Here is a 9,690-nt window from a genome sequence, read left to right on the forward strand (position 1 = left end):
ACAGTTTTAAATTGCAGAGACATATCTTTGATAGGTGTCAGCAGAAGCCTGGAGCTGGGGGATTGGTCGTTCAACCAGAAATGACAGACTCAAGAGATTGTAAGCTGATTAAAGGTGATCAGCACGTTGGGAAATAAAACATTAGGGGTTTGTTATTAATCAATTTTTCCTGCGTGATTTCAAATTTGTCTGTTTAATGTTTACAGCGTGTTAATGTTAATGTGTAACAGCCTGGTAATATTTAAGCCTACAAGAATGAATTAATGGTGCTCCTCCTTGGTAGCTAATCGTTTAAAGCTTTTAATTGTAGGATTTATTACATATGCATTCAACGAGAAATAACGAATTGTGCTTTCAGTATACAAAATTTTAGAAGAAGAGCGTTTAAATGAATCTCACAAGCGTGATTTACTAAATTCATGGCTCAGTATTTACTGTGTTGAATCTTTTTTTAAAAACAAGTCTTGTTTTTGCACTTGCTGGTGTTTTCAAAGATGGGGAACAATTGCTGGATAGATGCATAATCAGCACATATGGATGGCTTGAAGCTGTGAGCAAAGTGGCAAAACTTTACTTTTGTTCTGCAGCTCTTCACTAAATCATCGCCCTCATCACCCAAGTACATGAATGTGATTCACAGATTTACAATAACAGTAATTGGATTAATAAATGGATGGGTCAGAATCTGATTGTACTGTAATTGACGCCCTCCTATGGCTAAGTCCTGAGTTCCTCTGGAGCAGACAGATTTACCCAAAGAGCACAAACACTTAACACACAACCTCAAGCAATTTTTAACAGTTTACATTTAAATTCAAAAACAAATCAATTCTTCTTTAGCTGCCCCCTGGTCTTGGTTGAATGCTGGCTATTACATTACTTGCTTATAAATTAGCACATTTTAAGTAGATCACAAATTCCCATGTGAGTGGAATCACATTTTTCCAATGCTTCCCACTTAACAAATCTGGCCCATAGGTTAATGTGAATGTCTACTTAATCAGCCTGTACCTAATGCATATGTGTCATTCACAGTAGTAGACTGACAGATACACACACTGTAGGCACTGAGCCAGAAATCTGTATTGTGTCACATTCAGTTATCTGTGCTGCACACAGCTCATTATTGCCCAACATGCCTCACATCTGTCATGTCACACAGTCTTCATGCTCACACCATCATACACGCACAGCCAAACGTACACCCAAACACCCTCCCCACCGGCTTCCTAAAGCAGGATGCAGTGTCAGACACATCACAGGTGATTGTGAAGCAGCAGGTGTGTGGAAAAAGGTAGCATGGGGAGGGGTGGGGTGGCTAATGTGGGTGTGAACATTATGTAACTTACGTAAGAAAGAAAGAGACCATATGAGAAGAAAAATAGTACATATCTACTACAAACAAAGACTGTGTGTTGAAGCTGCACTTAAGAAGCTGATGAGATAACTTTACAAATCTATACAAATCTATTCAACAATAATTACAGACCTTGTAATGAGTTTCAATCAGGATCTTAACTAGAGCTACCAATCAGCCTAAGACTAATCCTGCCTTACAGAGAAAGACTATTAATTAAGTAACTTAGTAGCTAACTAGTTAACTGGTAAATTCTATATAGTTATTATTTATGGATTTGCTTTTGTTTCTAAGCAAATGGAGCAGTGAATTTTGTAGTTAAGATCTGAAATGCTAAATTTCTAAACTCAAACAGAAACCACTGAATTGGGTTAACATTCAGGAATTATGTATAATATTCTTCAAACAAACGATTGATGCATTGTAGGCAAATTTGTGGTTAATGTCAGAGTGAAAAAAAACAACAATATTTTGGTGAGATAAAAAAACAAAACAAAACAAAAAAAACATGGAAATATATGATATGGGAGGCACAGTTCCAACCCACACTCCCTCTGGCTTCCTCCAGCTGCTGTGTTATTTGTATATCAGCCACTTTCCATAATAATTCACTTAATGGAAGCATATACACAAGAAATGAGGACCCAAATCAAATCGTGAGGCACATCATCGCTGATTGCAGATACATAGCTGAATGCACCTAATTAAACTTGACATGTTCTACTAAAATAAAGAGAACACCGACAGTCTCTGAGAAAAATGCTTAATTATGGGGCATATTAAGGGGCAATAAGACAGACACACTTCAGCGATAAGGTATTATCAGCGAAGATTAATGCAAACAAATGCCACGTGAGACTCCAATACCAATCAGAAAGAATAGCTCTAATTACATAATGAGAAACATCTCAACCAGTTAGGAAACAGTGACTCTGACACAGTCATACTGGCTTTTTAAGAGCTACTTTAAGATCTAATAAAAAGTCTTGACTGGGGGTTTACTTACTTCTGTGGTTTATGACAGAAAAGTCATTTAATAGATTATTTTCCACGCAGTATTTTTGACAACATACTGTAAGATAACAGGATCTCAGCTGCTTGTTTTTTACTGGAAGAAACGAGCTCAGTGAATGTCACCGGTCACTTTGTCTGACAGCTCTGAGCTGTCACTCATGCGTGCCTCAGCTGATAGTTTAGTGAACAACAGACAGAAGAATAGGGGGTTTTTTTTGTTTGGTCCTCCAGACTCTGATGGCATTTTAAGGACATGTTGTTTCACTCGATAATGACCACACACTCATGCACACATAATTTCAGACAGCTGCAGAAGCATTCCAGATGTCACATCGTCAGGCCAGCTCCCTATAAGGCCTCCCTCTCCTCTGCTAATAGGAAATGTTCCCTAACATCTGTGGTCTCCATCCCTCTCCCTCTTTCTCTCACTATCTCCCCTGCTCTCTCTGTCTGTCTCTGAGCAGTAGAATAAATTGAATTAGAGCTCCACCACCCACTCTGCAGGATCCTGCAGCCCTCTGTCAGATAGCTAAACAGAGAGAGGAAAGAGAGAGGGAAAAAGTTGGAGACAGATAAACAGAGGGAAAAAAGATGGCCTTAATAAAGAATAAATAACAGCCTCACCACCTCGCTTTGGGGTTGTGGTAATGCAAGGTAAAGAATAATGCTTCTGAATCACACCTACGCCTGAGAGAAATTTCATAGACATCACCACACACAAAAGCATAAACCAAGCCTTACAAGCCCATCAGATGCTCATGAAATGCTATAAATTTTACACTGATGTAACCCAGGTAAATCAAACCTCAGCAACTATTCTGAAGTAGCTTTAATAGAAACTCATTCCAAGTCTTTCAAAATGAAAACTCAGTTTGTAACACACATGCAGTGTCATTTATCCAAAACCTAATGGCATGGTAAACCACTCCTTTCAGGCATAAAGAGGAGGCTAAACACAACTAAAATGGACCAAAAATCACCAGTTTCTCTCCTCGCTCATTCACCCACACTCTTTTTCTAGAGCAGGGGATACATTTGCATAATGCCTCCATATCCACGGGCCATTAGCACCAGCACGAGTGGCTCGTGTGCATAAATTTATTGCCTTGATCAATCAATGCAAGCTACTGTACTGTACTAGTACAAACTGACGAAACTCCAATCCAGCAAAATGCAGAACCGTGGGAAAGACAAAAGAAGAAACCCCACAGACAGGGTAATGATGACATGGGAACAAATTTGGTTAGATTAGTAAAATTTTCTATGACAGGCATAATTAATTTAAAAAAAAATACACATAATTGGTGAATAATTTTCATTCTGCTTTAAATGAACCCCCTGAAAGGACATCTGTGGACAGGATTTTTTTTTTTTTTTGGAATGACAGCAACAAACAACAGCATATCCCATCATAAACGTTATTTTATTATTAGAGCCACTTTCATTGCAGCCATTTTGTGTGTGTTTTTTCTGTGTTTCATACATTATAATGCAGGAATGAGTCTCAGCCAAGGGATGGAGCACAATGCCAGCTCAAAACTGCTTTCATTTCTTTATACAAATACTTCCTGTGGGCTGGAGGGATATTCAACCTTCCAGCTACACACTGTCAAAAATGATACGTAAAACAAACATTAAACTTAACTGATGGTTTTTGAACTGCAGGCATGGATGACCATGTTTACATGGAGCGCCAGTGGACCACACTCCAGAGCTGAGCAAATATGTGTAAGGCTTGTGGTTTTAGCAGTTTGCTTCTGTTGTGTAAGCATATCTACTATCACCCTGTAGACTTTATATCTTTACAGCAGCCGAGCAGCTTTTGATGGGCCAGCACAGAATCTGCTCTGATGCAGAGTCAAGATCAGCGCAATGGGTTGAAAATGCAAGAAACCTTGAAATTAATCAATAAATGGATACAATTTCTTGTTATTTAGATATTGTACTTTTTATGTTGTGCACACAAACTATACTGGCCTATGCTATTCAGCGGTAGCGCCCCCCCCCCCCCCTTTCGCTGTCTCACGCGTGCCCGCGCACGCAAACATACACAAAACATCCCTGTCATTATTTGAAACTGACAGACGGTGGATACTAAAGCTAAATCGTTGTGGTGTTCTAGTTACATTGTGTGTGGGTTTAATTGCTTTACGCACGCGCACAAACACTGATGCATGATTTAATTTTATTTATTTTCAGGTATCAGGTAAAGGTGTGGCGCGTACTGCACAAAAAGGCGTGCTGAAGTGCAGATACCTGCGCGCTTTAATAACCGCTGCATGGACATTTTAGTGGGTTTTCTTCTCGCTGGAGACGCACGTTGCGCGCACGCTCAAGTTGTTCATTCTTTCTGGTTGAGCTCGCGGGCTCGAACGCCCGCGTGCACACACACACACACACACACACACGGAGAGAGCTGCTCAAAATGTAGGCTTTACCTCCACAGACTCACACAGAGCCTTTGTAACTTACGCCAGGTTTAATTTTGACCTTGCAATGTTCTCAGTGGTGGTTTTCTTTAATGCACTAGCCCCTTCTCTGTGCCCTCCAGCCACCTACCCAATGCTATCAAACTACACCCCCTCTGCCTCCTTCCCGCAGCATATCAGCATCCAGACTAAATGTCAGCGCACGGGAGTCTAGAAATAACTCTTTTACCCCTCAACAGACGACCATTCCCCGGCTCCAGCAGACCCAGGCACAGAGAAGGAAGAGTTGGAGGCATAGGTGGATAGATAGAGAGGGCAAGAGAAAGCCGAGCCTTCATTTTGTGCGTTAAACAAGAAATAAAAGAGTTTAAACTTTACCTCTTTCAAGGATAGGTTTTCTTCGTTCACCGGCTGTCAGCGCGCAATTATTTCTCCAAATCCCATTATTGCGAAGATAGTGGCAATTATAGTTGTAATTCCACACAAATATGCTCCAAATACGAAAATATGCCCCATATACGTATATATCGAAGTAAATGTGCGTAATATCCTTTGGTTGTCTGTAAATTCCGTTTAGGTTTATAGTTCAATCCGATCTTCCGGAGGGGTGCGTCCGTTTTGCATTCTCACAGCGCCCGACGACTACATCCTCCTCTTGTTCTCGCTCCTCTCTCTTTCACACTCTCCCCCGTCTTCTTCTCTCCCGGTTTCATCCCTCCATCCGCTTGGTAAGGGAAGAATCCGATCCGAGAGAAAACTGGAGTGATTCTCTCAGCCCTCCGCCCGTCTCATTCCTCTTCTCTGTCTTCCTTCTTTTTGTCTTCTATTTCTCGCCTGTTCTTCCGCTCCTTCTCCTCCCTCTTTCACCTAGGGCAGGTGAAACAGGGAGAATTCCGCTGCAAGGCAGAAAATATCCCAGGTAGGAAAAAAGGGGTGGAAAACTCAAATTAATCCAGAAAAATTCCGCGGGTTAGGGAGAGTTTGTTGGTTATTAAGCACTTAAAATCCAAACCAGTACATTTCCTGGCTTGTTCGACAAGCTTTTAATATCGAATTTGGGATTTTCTTTTTCACCCACTCCCTCCCGTTCTCTTTCTTGCTGTCCTCTCTCTCTCGCTCTCTCTCTCTTTCTGTCTCTGAGTCTCTCTTCCCGTCGCTCACCCTCTCTCAACTCTGTGGGTCTCTGCTGCAGTCAGGAGTTAAAGAGAAGAGGAAAATGTATAAAAGGGCAGAAAATGAAGCAGAATAAAAAGAGCAGTAACGTCCCGGCCAAGCTGCCGCCCGGTTACTCGCTCACTGAAAGCTTAACCTGCTTCGCGATCCTCTTCGCAGGTCGCTGCTCTGTTACCGTTAATCCCCGGAGCGTGTCAGGTCCGACAAGTGCCATGTTTCATCTGAGAGGAGAACATCGCTTCCTCATACAGATTTCAAAATAAAAGCAGCGAGTGGCGCTTTTCAAGTACTTTTTTAACCACATGGAACTGGTTTTTAGGATAAGGACAGAATCTGACAGTGTGACTGGATATAGGAACATTTATAAAATTGCACCACTGGTGTTACAGTGGCAGATGGCTGGAATACCATTTGAGGAATCTATCCGCCCATGCAAGTCTGCATGTCATTCAAAATGCATTCCAAAATTTCCCAAATTCCTAAAAGTCTTCACTTTTGAATGGTAATAGAATCCCCACCCCCCACCCCAGGCACCCTCCATACCATGAATGTGAAGTTTAATTTACATCCGCTCTTGATAAAGTAGTCATATAAAAATGTCTGAGGCTGCCCTTAAGTGTCTGATTGTCATTGTCTGCCCATAGAGGATCCCTTTGCTTCCACGATGTTCCTATGTAAACATGAATTCTGCTACCAATCACTTAATGAATCTTCCCAAGGGTTTACACCAGGGGTGTTAAAACTTTTTTCACTGAGGGCCACATACATAAAAATATAGGAGGGGCCGGGTCACTTACTAGAAATTAGGTATATAACCTTAACTTTAGTGTATTAAAGTTAGAAAAATCACTTAAAAGTGATCGAATATGTTATATTGTTGAATATAATTAAAGACAAAACTGCCTTCATCACAGCTTTCCATAAATGGAAATAGAAATTTATTGATTTATCCAGAAAAAGCTTTGGTAGCTCATTCTCAGAACAGCAGCCTCAGATTTCTTCTTAGAAGATTTACAGCACAGAGAAAAAACAATAAAGGGGAAAATGGGACGGGTACATTTCAAGCTTGTTATTTAAGTTATTAGGCTTAGCAACACACCTATTAACGTTCGTTTGAAACGGTTATCAACATTAACAGACTGAACTGGACTTAATAACAGGAGTGTATATAATTTTAGTAAATTATTCTGGTGAGTATCAGCTGTGCTGGGTATGTAAATCGGGCCATCCAGCTGCGGTGCTGATCGTACGCCACTCGTGCCAAAAATCCGGACAAATGTTACTTGATCAAGGAGCAAATCTGCATCAGATGAGAACAGCTGACTACGTGTGCGTGCGCTGTGCATATAAGAAAGTTGTGCGCAAAAGCAGGGTAGTGACAGAATTGATGCGCATTATTGATATTTGAAGCATGTGTACCTGCACATTAACACACGGGTACTGTGGAATATATTTTTTACTCACCTAAAGCGCTCATGCTCTCGTCCACTCCCCGCAAAAGAATTAGCAGCTGTGCGGTGTCTGTGGCATTGGTGCTCTCATCGCATGCGATGGAGTAAAAATCAAAAGCACAGCTTCATCAGACAGTTGCAGTTTAATGTTGGCTGACAAGTCTTCAGTGCGTCGCACAACTGTATCTCTGGACATGCTGACGTTGTTGAAGTCCTGCACTTTTTCCGGGCACATTATTTCGGTGACTTTAACGAGGCCGTGTTTTATGAGGTCTCCATCTGAAACAGGCTTGCCATGTCTTGCGATGAGTTGGGCGACCTCATAGCTGGCTATTGGAGCCTTTTCCTGGACAATTTGAGCACGAAAAAAATACTGTTGCTGACCCGCAGGAGAGCTACCATTTGCTTTAATTTCTGCTCTCGCTCAGCACCAGTGTAGGATGCATAGGCCTGATGTTTGGTTTCATAATGAGGTCGTACATTATAGTCTTTCATAACTGCCACAGTTTCAGTGCAGATCAAACAGACACACTTCCCCTTGAATTCTTTGAAGAAATATTCACTCTCCCACCGTGTCTGAAATTTTCTGCACTCACTTTCTACCTTTCGCTTCTTTGGTTCTGCCATGTTTAGTAACTTGGGGTACATTTCTTCTGTGATTGTCCTTTTAGGTGGAGCAACTGCCTTGATCAACAGTAGTTTCCCCTGGTGTTAAAACTAAGAAGTGCAATACTCTAGTAAAAGTTGAAGTGCGGGCCATATTCTATTCTATTTATAAAATTACTTGTGGGCCAATTAAAAATGGACCGCGGGCCGGAGTAAGTTGTTTGGACACCCCTGGTTTACACAATAAACCAGGCTGTTGTGGAGAACTGCGCCAACAAGCTTATAAAGACATAAATAGATACTGAACAGAACTGAGTTCTGTCCCATTTTCAAATGTTACCCTTGGGAAAATTCATTGCCCACCCTGCTTTAAGGGGACTGCAGACTATGCAATGCAGAGAACTGAGGGTTATCTTTAGCCAACGTGGGCCAATTAACAAACGCATTAAGTCAATTAAACTAAAATAATCTGTTTAATATGGTAAATTAATTTTAACTTGTATTTAAACAAAATGCTATCAATTTAAGAGAGAGCAAAAGAGAGCCTGGTAGGTGTGATTGTTAGTTTCTAACCATAATATTCAACAACGTTAACGCTGATGACCAGAGTACCAGAATACGTTGTGTATGAAATTGTTGCGCTTTTATTCTGAAATAAAACGACTATACTTCCGGAATACTCACCGATAACCCTGTGGTATTTTACAATGCTCAGAACAGGTGCGTGGAAGTTCTTATTTGAAACATTTTTATTCCATGTGTGGAGCGCACGAACATATATTTTTCTCCTCTTTATCAAAATTATTTTTCTTGTCTATGCCTCCCTCTCCCGTGCCAGTTAGTCTTGACGGTGGTCGTCAATCTGTTCTGGCTCAAATATGCATCACCTGTCATGTTGTCATTCAACTCACTTTCTCCTTGTTCCTATGTCTCTATGTGACAGATGGTTGTGGCTTAAAGAAAAGAAAGAAGTGAGTAATCAAGTGACCCCTCTCTGGGTTGATAAGCAGAACACTGAGAAAATAAGGACATGGAGGGGAGAGGTGAAGCTGCTGACAGAGATTAGAGAATTTATACAGTTTGAAGTGGATCTTCTCTGATTTTTATGTACCCACTTCACAGTCGACATGATGTTCTGAGACAAGTGGATATGTAGTCTGAGAACATGATCCAGACTGCAAAGCGTCACATACCTTAAATATATTAAAGCTGTTAAGGCTAGGTTGCAGGGATATCAGATTCAGTGGTTCACAGGGGATCCGCTCAGATGTATGGGGTCTTATCAGCTCTCCATTCCACAAAAACCAAAATTTAAGATATGGCTTTTCTGCAGGACACTGATAAGAAATGGTGGTGGTCCATGGAATCAGAGACTGGGTGGTCTATGGTTAGGATTGCTGGAGCATAAAGGAAATAATAAAAAAAATAAATAAAAAGCAGTGAGCACTTTCAGTTTTCTGTGTAGCTTTGCCATACAGTCAAGATGTCATTACTGACTAATGGATTCTCTCATTTTGTAATCATTAATGTTTAATTAATCAGTGGGCTAGTCTTTCCAAATCATCAACAGGGTTGCTGGGTTAGGTGCCTTGAAGGCTAATGAGTTTTCATTTAACCTGGCATGTTCCATAATAATTTGTCTACTTAGTCTCTATTGGCC

General features: G+C 40.9%; 1 protein-coding gene across 2 annotated transcripts in view; it reads right to left on the reverse strand.

Moving 5' to 3' along the window:
• Window positions 1–6,190, reverse strand: part of lrfn5a (leucine rich repeat and fibronectin type III domain containing 5a) — a 134,606-nt gene extending 128,416 nt beyond the window's left edge. For both annotated transcript variants that reach the window (XM_026152836.2, XM_080293444.1), the window contains exon 1: window positions 5,179–6,190. The gene's annotated coding sequence lies outside the window, so the exon portion shown is untranslated. The remainder of the gene's footprint in view (window positions 1–5,178) is intronic.
• Between the last annotated feature and the right edge of the window lie 3,500 nt (window positions 6,191–9,690).

The sequence above is a fragment of the Astatotilapia calliptera genome, chromosome 19, assembly GCF_964374335.1.
Source record: "Astatotilapia calliptera chromosome 19, fAstCal68.1, whole genome shotgun sequence".
NCBI classification, from domain to species: domain Eukaryota; kingdom Metazoa; phylum Chordata; class Actinopteri; order Cichliformes; family Cichlidae; genus Astatotilapia; species Astatotilapia calliptera.